Source organism: Macaca fascicularis, chromosome 4 (assembly GCF_037993035.2).
Source record: "Macaca fascicularis isolate 582-1 chromosome 4, T2T-MFA8v1.1".
Taxonomy (NCBI): domain Eukaryota; kingdom Metazoa; phylum Chordata; class Mammalia; order Primates; family Cercopithecidae; genus Macaca; species Macaca fascicularis.
In genome coordinates, this window is record NC_088378.1 from 23788686 (window position 1) to 23800610 (window position 11925).

Here is an 11925-nt window from a genome sequence, read left to right on the forward strand (position 1 = left end):
ACAGATTGGCTTTAACAGGAAAAGCACTTCAGCACCCCATCTGCTTAGATATTCTAGGCAGGGCATCCAATACTGTCCTCAGGTCAATTGTTCATGTGTGTGGGTCTGTGAGAACAGGCCTGAAGCCTAGGTCCACATGGGGCAACCCTGACACATAGGTGGGCTTTGAACCCTAGTCTAGGGCTGCCAGCCTGGGGTTGGGGTGAGTCTGGAGTCTGGGTCTTTGGAAATGAATCTGGTCCTGAGTCTGTGGCAGTTGACCTGGCTCTGGCATTCACTGGGGTGGGCCTGGCATCTGGATCAGTGGCGGAACATGTGGATCCTGGGTCCATGGGGTGGGCATAGAGCCTAGTTCCATTTGAGCTCGCCTTATCCTATGGTTGGCTTCAAGGCTGGGCTTGTGGGTTGGCCTGATGCTAGGGCAGGCCTAGATTCTTTGTCCACAGTGGTCAGCCTGGAACCTGGGGCCACAGAGGCCAGCCTTGCACCAGGAGTCGCTGGGGCGAGTCTGGTGCTAGGGTCTGAGGCAAAGTTGTGTGCTTACTCTACTCCCTCCTTCCCCACACAGAGTGTATTTCTCCTCCCTCTCTGTTTCCCAGGCTTAGGGGAGGAGTGACACAGGTAATGAAAAGCTGTCCTTGCTACTTTCTTCAATTCTTCATTTAAAAAATTTCTGTCCTCCACCTAGATGCTGTACTTTTTCACCTGGATTCTTTAGCTCTTATAAAAGCATTTTTTTTTTGCATGAATACTCGTTTTAAATTGATGTTTCCAAGAGAGGATAAGAGCTGAAAACTTCTGTTCTGTCGTTGCCTTAGTATGTTTTGAACTGTTATAACAGAATACCACAGACTGGATGATTTATAATAAACAGAAATTTTTTTGGCCCATAGTTCTGGAGGTCGGTAAGTCCAATATCAAGGTGCCAGCATCAGGTGAGTGCCTTCTTTCTCCATCATAACGTGGCATAAAGCATCATGGCAAAAGGGCAAAGTGAGAGTGAGAGAGAGATAAAAGGGGACTGAATTTGTTCTTTTGTAAGAAAGCCATTGCCATGATAACAAATCCACTCCATGCAATAATGGCATTAATCCACTTATTAGGGCCAAGCCTCATAGCCTGATCACCTCTTAAAGGTACTACCTCTTAATACTGTTACAAATGGCAATTAAATTTCAAGTGAGTTTGGGAGAGGACAAACATTCAAACCATAGTGGCTATCTTGCTGATGTCACCTAGTGTCTTTTCCTTATATCTTCAATTGCTTCTGATATTAATAGTAAATTATGCCAGCAATATCATATTACAGAAGTCCCCCAGAGCCACTACTGCTGCCTTATAAAAATGTTGCTACTACTTCTGATGTTCATGTTATTTGCATTAAGGTAGTGGAAACCTAAAACAAAATATACCAAGAATGCTGGCGCTTAGTGTCTAGGACACTATATATCATGACTCCCAGTGTTGCTGTTAAAGTTCATTATTGCTACTGCATGCCTGATGATTGCTGTATAAGCAAAGTCTTTCAAGTTATTAATTCTCTTTAAAGTGTTTCCAGATTATTTATTTAATTAGAACTTTGGCAGACTTAGGGAAATCTATCTTCCAAATAAGCCCAAATACAGCTGAATCCTAAGGCAAACAGAACTTAGGCTTAAGGTTGAATCTCTGCTACATTCTTTTTCCAGTAAAATACTTCAAATTTCTTATGTGCCATACCTGAGAATCCCAACTTGGAATAATAGAAATATAAAAGGTTTTTGACTTGAGCCACTCCACCATTTCTTCTGGGACAGACTCTCAGACACAGGGACAGGCTACAGATGTGGCACCTTCTGGTACACTAGGGAAGTAGAAGGAAATCAATGCTCTGACGGTGTTTCATATACATCCCACAACTGGTAATGACAGATTATTTCCAGGGGGAGAGTTTTGACTTACATCACCTATACCTCTTGCAGCCAGCAGTGAGACCTCCACTCACCACTGAGAACTTACTTGAAGAAGTGGCATGTGCAGAGGACACTATCCATGTCTTGCATCCTATGCATATAGGATGACTTAGCTGCTCAGGCTAGGCTTTCAATCATTATTTTCCAATCATTTTATGCACCAGTCCGTTCTAGGTTTCCTGAGAGATCAGACACAGTTTTTTTTCTAGAGCCTAAATGAACTTTTCTCCTCACCTTTATACTCACCAATTGGTCCAGGCATGAAGAGATTACAGTTCCTAGTGATGATTCTGTTGGATTCACTTTGTAATATGTTACACTAACTAATTGCACAGAACCCAAATGATCTTCCTCTAGCTAGGGAATAACTGTTTATTACTGACGTTGATAATCTTCTGCCATCTCCCACAGGCATTATTGCCAGCACTGTTCTTGTGAATTTGTACCACCACCACTTCTCTCATCTATGCTTCTGCTCACAGCACTGCACTGGAGCTAGGGGATGGATACCTGGCACTTGTATGTCCTATGAAGAAACACAGGAGGATGAGTTACTTCCCTACGTATCCTTAAGGGATAGACCAGAGGAAAAGTTAAATAATAAGCAATCAACAATAGATACCCAATTGGTTTCCCAATCAATTAGTACTTACTCTGTTGGATTTGTTCACTTGCAGCCATAGTTACACCTTGAATTTCTATATTTCCAAAGTGAGCTCTTTTTCTCTAAGGAATTTCCTCAATTTTTTCATGTAAGTAGACTTCTGAAGAGTCTATTTCACTAATTTTTGTGATATATTTAATCATCCCAGGACTACAAAATTTAAGCTGAATTTAAATTATTCATAATATAACAATCTCTCTCCCTCTGTCTTTCTTTCTATATCTTTCATTACATATATATGTAATAAAATATTTTCATTATATATCTGTATATCTTTTATAGAAATCCTTTCATTATATATTTCATACATATTCATATATCTTTCATACATTATATATATTCACATATATATCTTTCATATATATTCACACGTTTCATGTATTATGCATATTCATATGTATCTTTCATATTCAAATATATATATATATATATATATTTTTTCATTACATTTCTAATCTCACTCCTCAGGTCCTCAAGTTCGGATACTAATTCCTAGAGCATGGTGATGAAATTCCAGGCTAGATAGACCTAAGTTCAAATCATAATTCAGCTGCTTACTCATTATGTAGGCTTTGACGAGTTACTTATCTTTTTTATTTTAAGTTGACTAATATTTAAAGTTAAAAATAAGAACACAACCTGACTTGTAGAGTGATAGTGGAAGTGAGTAAGCTAATGCATATAAAATCATTAAGAATGGAATCCAGCATACAATGTGTGCTTCATAAATGTTAGTTACTGCGATTGTTATTATTTTTGCCTGGATTATAGCAGAATTGTCTTAACTGGTCTCCTAATGTTTATTTGGAGCCCTTCTAGTTCATTCTCCACACTGCTGTCAGAGTAATAGTTCCAAAAATTAACTGTGATTGTGCCATTCCTCTGCTTAAAACCAATGGACTTTCATAGTTTTTATCGTAATATTAATAGATGCCTTAGCCTGGCATGTAGGCCCATTGTAATCTCCTGCTGTCTCTTTATTTTGTCTCCTACCAGTCTTTCCCAAATTTTCATTGCTCTTAGCATAAACAAATACTTAAATTTTTCTGGAAGCAGCATGCTCTTTTGTTTATCCTGGATGTTGTGTATATTAATTCCTATTCATAGAACACCTTTGTCCTCATTTTACTCTGTTTAATTTCTACTCATTTTTCAAAACCCTGTAAAAGTATCACAGCGCCTAAGAAATCCTTTAATTCCCTGAGTTTGATTGAGGGGACCTCATTCTCTGCTTTGCTAGGCGCTTGTCCACAGTCTATCTTAACACTTTTCGTGTGGTGCAATTATCTCTTTCCTATCCGTGGACCCTTTTATATTGAAAGTTCTCCAAGGACAAACAGCATGTGTTACCTTATGTCTTCAATGCTTATAAGCTGCCTAGGAAACAATAGGTACACGTTTGCTGACTAAATGCCTGATAGAAGAAGTGAGTGTATGAATGGATAACAAAGTACGAGTGGGAAGACAGGCACAGTGATATACAAAGGAAGGCCGAAAGCTTTCCCTTCCTAGTTGAATTCCATTTTGCACTGTTAGGAGGGTGGTGTGGAGCTTGGAGAAAAGCTCTTGTCAGGGCTTTTCTAGGATCTTGGGAAATACATGAGAAAAGCAGTTTGGGATTCTCAGGCTGAGAATGGTTTATATTTGGGTTGAGCTGTGGAAAGTATTTAATGGTCTGAAATTGCCCTTTCCTCAGTCTATGGTAAATAGCTGGGTTACATATTTGTACTCAAGAACTCCTTAGAACAAATCTCAAATATCCAGTATGTTGATATTTCTGTAGTTTTATTTCATTCTGTAATCTTTGTGGAGTCATAGATTCTCTCTCTTTTTTGTCCCTATGACAAATAAATGACTATTATGGCCTAATACATTTTTATTTATAAAACGATAGCCACATTACATAATATAGTGGTAGTGAAGAAAAATGTGGCTAAAATATGAAGTAAATTTTTATTAAAAGAGACTTTTTGTTTTTTGTTTTTTGAGACAGAATCTCGCTCGGTCACCCAGGTTGGAGTGCAGTGGCGCCATCTCAGCTCACTGCAACCTCTGCCTCCCAGGTTCAAGCGATTCTCCTGCCTCATCTCCTGAGTAGTTGAGATTACAGGCATGCAGCCAGCCCCAGGTAAATTTTTTTCTTTTGTATTTTTAGTAGACACAGGGTTTTACCATGTTGGCCAGGCTGGTCTCGAACTCCTGACCTTCAGTGATCCACCTGTCTCGGCCTCCCAAAGTGCTGGGATTACAGGCATGAGCCACCGTGCCTGGCCTGAAAAGAGACTTTAAACTCACATTTGTGTTAAGGTTGTTTAGATAATCCAGTATTGCTTTTCTTTCAACAAAATGTTCTCATAGTGCATAGTTTATTAATAAAAGTTCAAACCAGTACTATAGACTGTGTAATTCAGTAGGTAAAATTCTTTATATCTATTAAGTAAATGTGGTTTTAAAACCTTTATTAGATGCAGAATTTCCCATGGTCATATTTGACCTAATATCCACATTTAAAAAAAAAAACATTTAAAACTCTCCAATAATAAAAAATAATTTTCTACATGGCAGTATTATCTGAAAAGACTTAAACTATTTTATGCCTTCACAATAAATACACTGGAGTATTTCACAGTCTCTTCTGGTGAAATTCAATTATTGGGTTTTTAATAAACCACATCATCAGCAAATTGAAAAAATGGTTTAAGGCAAAAAAATTTTGAAAGAACTTCATAAACATTTCAAACCATAAAATCGTAAACATTCAAAGCTTATAAATAGAGTTTTACGGGAAGTCAATTTGGCTTCTTACACTTTTTAGAATGAGATATTTGTTGCTAGTCTTAATAACCATAAAACTATTTCAAATTACCTCTACTTTAAATTGGAGTAATTTATGCTTATATAATGACATTAAATAATAAATCATGATGAATTCAGAGGACACTATATAGACAATTTCCAAATTACAGATGAGTTATTCTCCTAAAGTTCTTTTGTATTCTCCTAAAGTTCTTTTGTTATTTATTGAAGGGGACTTTGGGAATGCAATGATTAAAGGAGTGGTTGAGTTCCCAGACCAGCAAATAGAAGTTACTTCCAAAGGAAGTGGAGTACTAAATATTATGGCACTTAATTAGCACCAGCTCACTGGGAATCTGCATTAAGAATTTTGACTGGGATTTCAGGAATATATCTTGTTTTGTTGCAGTAGGAGTTAGAATTATGAATTCTAAATCACAGGCTTCTCATAGCTTCAGTAACCACATGTCTTGGATTTTTTGAATTGGCTCTAGTATCATGTGATGTTAGATCAACCACTCTATAGCTTGAGCTGCACAATATAGTGACCATGTTGGTTCAACATCCCAGCTTGTGTTCAGAATATAGCAAAGAATAAGATAGACATCATCCCTGCCTTCATAGACTCTTCTATATAACGAAGGAGACACACGATTAGAAGATATTTAATAAGAAAAATTATTACCATTAAAACAAAATGTTACAAAGAGAATGACCAAGATACTAGCTAAGCAGAAAAGGGAAATTTCTATTGTTATGGTTTGAATAGGTCAGGAGATATGACCATGAAGTGGAACCAATAGGAAGCATAGGAAGGAGTTCTCTAGGTCAAAAGGTGGGGGGTGGGGGCCACATAGCATCATCAAAGATGCTGTATTAGAAGGTACAATATATCAGATGAATAGAGAGATAATCAAGGTTACTGGATTATAGCAAACTAACAATGTGACAGTGGGTGAGACTGGAAAGGAAATCAGGCACCAGATGATAGAAGACCTTTCTTGGATGCCTTACTAATGATATTGGACTGTATACAAAGGGCAATGGGAAGTCTTTGGAGGGATTTAGCAGGGAAATGCCTTGATTAAATTCATAGACCATGTCAATTAATGCTGAACAGAACTGAATTGTCTGGAAAAAAGCAGTAGTAAAATCTAAAGGCAAATGCTACAGTGTGGGGAGTGCTCTCTGATTCCTTCAGGCCCCTAGCTGCCACACAGCAGGATTTTTTGGCAGTAATGACTCCTTTCATCTACTTTGGTTGGCAGTTCTGATGTGACAGCTGGCATGGTCAGCTGCACTTGTATGTGACCACTGCCTTTTAGCTGTCTAATTCAACCATGTACTCAAGTAGGGTGGCCAACAATTCGAGCTTTTCCAGGACCGAGGGATTTCTAAGGATGTAGAACTTTCAAAGCTAAAATCAGCATAGTGGCAGACAAAGCAGGATGGCCAGTTGACAAGCAAGGATCATTTTTACCTTACCTCTTGACAAGCAAGAATCATTTTCTTTTTACAGAATTTTTCACAATTAGTCATTCAGCCTATTTATGTAAAATCATGATGGTAGTAGGAAACATTATTTTTCATGAGAGTTCATTCTATCATTACATTTGTTTAAAGATTTATTTTGGTTAATTATAAAATTAATTCAGCTTGGGGGCGGAGCAAGATGGCCGAATAGGAACAGCTCTAGTCTCCAGCTCCCAGTGCGAGCAACACAGAAGATAGGTGATTTCTGCATTTTCAACTGAGGAGCGCAGCTCATCGCCAGCAACGGATCAAAGCTGGATGGAGAATGACTTTGACAAGTTGAGAGAATAAGGCTTCAGTCCATCAAACTTCTCAGAGCTAAAGGAGGAATTACGTACCCAGCGCAAAGAAACTAAAAATCTTGAAAAAAGAATGGAAGAATGGATAACTAGAATAATCAATGCAGAGAAAGCCATAAACAAACTGACAGATAAAACCATGACACGAGAAATACGTGACAAATGCATAAGCTTCAGTAACCGACTCGATCAACTGGAAGAAAGAGTATCAGCGATTGAGGATCAAATGAATGAAATGAAGCGAGAAGAAAACTCTAAAGAAAAAAGAAGAAAAAGAAATGAAAAAAGCCTGCAAGAAGTATGGGATTATGTGAAAAGACGAAATCTACATCTGATTGGGGTGCCTGAAAGTGAGAAGGAAAATGGAACCAAGTTGGAAAACACTCTTCAGGATATCATCCAGGAGAACTTCCCCAACCTAGTAAGGCAGGCCAACATTCAAATTCAGGAAATACAGAGAATGCCATAAAGATACTCCTTGAGAAGAGCAACTCCAAGGCACATAATTGTCAGATTCACCAAAGTTGAAATGAAGGAAAAACTGTTAAGGGCAGCCAGAGAGAAAGTTTGGGTTACCCACAAAGGGAAGCCCATCAGACTAACAGCAGATCTCTTGGCAGAAACTCTCCAAGCCAGAAGAGAGTGGGGGCCAATATTCAACATTCTTAAAGAAAAGAATTTTCAACCCAGAATTTCATATCCAGCCAAACTAAGTTTCATAAGTGAAGGAGAAATAAAATCCTTTGCAGATAAGCAAATGTTTAGAGATTTTGTCACCACCAGACCTGCCTTACGAGAGACCGTGAAGGGAGCACTAAACATGGAAAAGAACAACCGGTACCAGCCATTGCAAAAACATGCCAAAATGTAAAGACCATCGATGCTAGGAAGAAACTGCATCAACTAACAAGGAAAATAACCAGTTAATATCATAATGACAGGATCAAGTTCACACATAACAATATTAACCTTAAATGTAAATGGACTAAATGCTCCAATTAAAAGACACAGACTGGCAAACTGGATAGAATCAAGACCCATCAGTTTGCTGTATTCAGGAGACCCATCTCATATGCAGAGGCATACATAGGCTCAAAATAAAGGGATGGAGGAAGATCTACCAAGCAAATGGAGAACAAAAAAAAGCAGGGGTTGCAATATAGTCTCTGATAAAACAGACTTTAAACCATCAAAGATCAAGAGAGACAAAGAAGGCCATTACATAATGGTAAAGGCATCAATTCAACAGGAAGAGCTAACTATCCTAAATATATATGCACCCAATACAGGAGCACCCAGATTCATAAAGCAAGTTCTTAGAGACTTACAAAGAGACTTAGACTCCCATATAATAATAATGGGAGACTTCAACACCCCACTGTCAACATTAGACAGATCAACGAGACAGAAAGTTAACAAGGATATCCAGGAATTGAACTCAACTCTGCACCAAGCGGACCTAACAGACATTTACAGAACTCTCCACCCCAAAGCAACAGAATATACATTCTTCTCAGCACCACATCACACTTACTCCAAAATTGACCACATAATTGGAAGTAAAGCACTCCTCAGCAAATGTACAAGAACGGAAATTATAACAAACTGTCTCTCAGACCACAGTGCAATCAAACTAGAACTCAGGACTAAGAAACTCAATCAAAACCGCTCAACTACATGGAAACTGAATAACCTGCTCCAGAATGACTACTGGGTACATAACGAAATGAAAGCAGACATAAAGATGTTCTTTGAAACCAGTGAGAACAAAGATACAACATACTAGAATCTCTGGGACACATTTAAAGCAGTGTGTAGAGGGAAATTTATAGCACTAAATGCCCACAAGAGAAAGCTGGAAAGATCTAAAATTGACACTCTAACATCACAATTAAAAGAGCTAGAGAAGTAAGAACAAACACATTCAAAAGCTAGCAGAAGGCAAGAAATAACTAAGATCAGAGCAGAACTGAGGGAGATAGAGACACAAAAAACCCTCCAAAAAATCAATGAATCCAGGAGTTGTTTTTTTAAAAGATCAACAAAATTGATAGATTGCTAGCAAGACTAATAAAGAAGAAAAGAGAGAAGAATCAAATAGACACAATAAAAAATGATAAAGGGGATATCACCACCAACCCCACAGAAATACAAACTACCATCAGAGAATACTATAAACCCCTTTATGCAAATAAACTAGAAAATCCTGAAGAAAGGGATAATTTCCTGGACGCTTACAGTCTCCCAAGACTAAACCAGGAAGAAGTTGAATCCCTGAATAGACCAATAGCAGGCTCTGAAATTGAGGCAATAATTAATAGCCTACCAACCAAAAAAAGTCCAGGACCAGATGGATTCACAGCTGAATTCTACCAGAGGTACAAGGAGGAGCTGGTACCATTCCTTCTGAAACTATTCTAATCAATAGAAAAAGAGGGAATCCTCCCTAACTCATTTTATGAGACCAACATCATCCTGATACCAAAGCCTGGCAGAGGCACAACAAAAAAAGAGAATCTTAGACCAATATTCCTGATGAAGATTGATACAAAAATCCTCAATAAAATACTGGCAAACCGAATCCAGCAGCACATCAAAAAGCTTATCCACCATGATCAAGTGGGCTTCATCCCTGGGATGCAAGGCTGGTTCAACATACGCAAATCAATAAACGTAATCCAGCATATAAACAGAACCAAAGACAAAAACCACATGATTATCTCAATAGATGCAGAAGAGACTTTTGACAAAATTCAACAGCCCTTCATGCTTAAAACGCTCAATAAATTCAGTATTGATGGAACGTACCTCAATATAATAAGAGCTATTTATGACAAACCCATAGCCAATATCATACTGAATGGGCAAAAACTGGAAAAATTCCCTTTGAAAACTGGCACAAGACAGGGATGCCCTCTCTCACCACTCCTATTCAACATAGTGTTGGAAATTCTGGCTAGGGCAATCAGGCAAGAGAAAGAAATCAAGGGTATTCAGTTAGGAAAAGAAGAAGTCAAATTGTCCCTGTTTGCAGATGACATGATTGTATATTTAGAAAACCCCATCGTCTCAGCCCAAAATCTCCTTAAGCTGATAAGCAACTTCAGCAAAGTCTCAGGATACAAAATTAATGTGCAAAAATCACAAGCATTCTTATACACCAGTAACAGACAAACAGAGAGCCAAATCAGTAATGAACTTCCATTCACAATTGCTTCAAAGAGAATAAAATACCTAGGAATCCAACTTACAAGGGATGTAAAGGACCTCTTCAAGGAGAACTACAAACCACTGCTCAGTGAAATCAAAGAGGACACAAACAAATGGAAGAACATACCATGCTCATGGATAGGAAGAATCAATATCGTGAAAATGGCCATACTGCCCGAGGTAATTTATAGATACAATGCCATCCCCATCAAGCTACCAACGAATTTCTTCACAGAATTGGAAAAAAGTGCTTTAAAGTTCATATGGAACCAAAAAAGAGTCCGCATTTCCAAGATAGTCCTAAGTCAAAAGAACAAAGCTGGAGGCATCACGTTACCTGACTTCAAACTATACTACAAGGCTACAGTAACCAAAACAGCATGGTACTGGTACCAAAACAGAGATATAGACCAACAGAACAGAACAGAGTCCTCAGAAATAATACCACACATCTGCAGCCATCTGATCTTTGACAAACCTGAGAGAAACAAGAAATGGGGAAAGGATTCCCTATTTAATAAATGATGCTGGGAAAATTGGCTAGCCATAAGTTGAAAGCTGAAACTGGATCCTTTCCTTACTCCTTAAACAAAAATTAATTCAAGATGGATTAGAGACTTAAATGTTAGACCTAATAGCATAAAAACCCTAGAAGAAAACCTAGGTAATACCATTCAGGACATAGGCATAGGCAAGGACTTCATGTCTAAAACATCAAAAGCAATGACAACAATAGCCAAAATTGACAAATGGGATCTAATTAAACTAAAGCGCTTCTTCATGGCAAAAAAAAAAAAAAAAAAAAAAAACAAAAAAAACAAAAAAAAAAACTACCATCAGAGTGAACAGGCAACCTACAGAATGGGAGAACAGATTTGCAATCTACTCATCTGACAAAGGGCTAATATCCAGAACCTACAAAGAACTCAAACAAATTTACAAGAAAAAAACAAACAACCCCATCAAAAAGTAGGCAAAGTATGTGAACAGACATTTCTCAAAACAAGACATGCATACAGCCAACAGACACATGAAAAAATGCTCGTCATCACTGACCATCAGAGAAATGCAAATCAAAACCACAATGAGATACCATCTCACACCAGTTAGAATGGCAATCATTAAAAAGTCAGGAAACAACAGGTGCTGGAGAGGATGTGGAGAAATAGGAACACTTTTACACTGTTGGTGGGATTGTAAACTAGTTCAACCATTATGGAAAACAGTATGGCGATTCCTCAAGGATCTAGAACTAGATGTACCATATGACCCAGCCATCCCATTACTGGGTATATACCCAAAGGATTATAAATCATGCTGCTATAAAGACACATGCACACGTATGTTCACTGCAGCACTATTCACAATAGCAAAGACTTGGAATCCACCCAAATATCCATCAGTGACAGACTGGATTAAGAAAATGTGGCACATATACATCATGGAATACTATGCAACCATAGAAAAGGAT

General features: G+C 38.0%; 1 long non-coding RNA gene across 1 annotated transcript in view; it reads left to right on the top strand.

Annotated features, from left to right (window-relative positions):
• LOC102135164 (uncharacterized) overlaps positions 1–4741 on the top strand; it is a 329075-nt gene extending 324334 nt beyond the window's left edge. The window contains exon 4 of the long non-coding RNA XR_012433382.1: positions 4610–4741. This is a non-coding gene — a long non-coding RNA (uncharacterized lncRNA). The remainder of the gene's footprint in view (positions 1–4609) is intronic.
• Positions 4742–11925: the final 7184 nt, after the last annotated feature.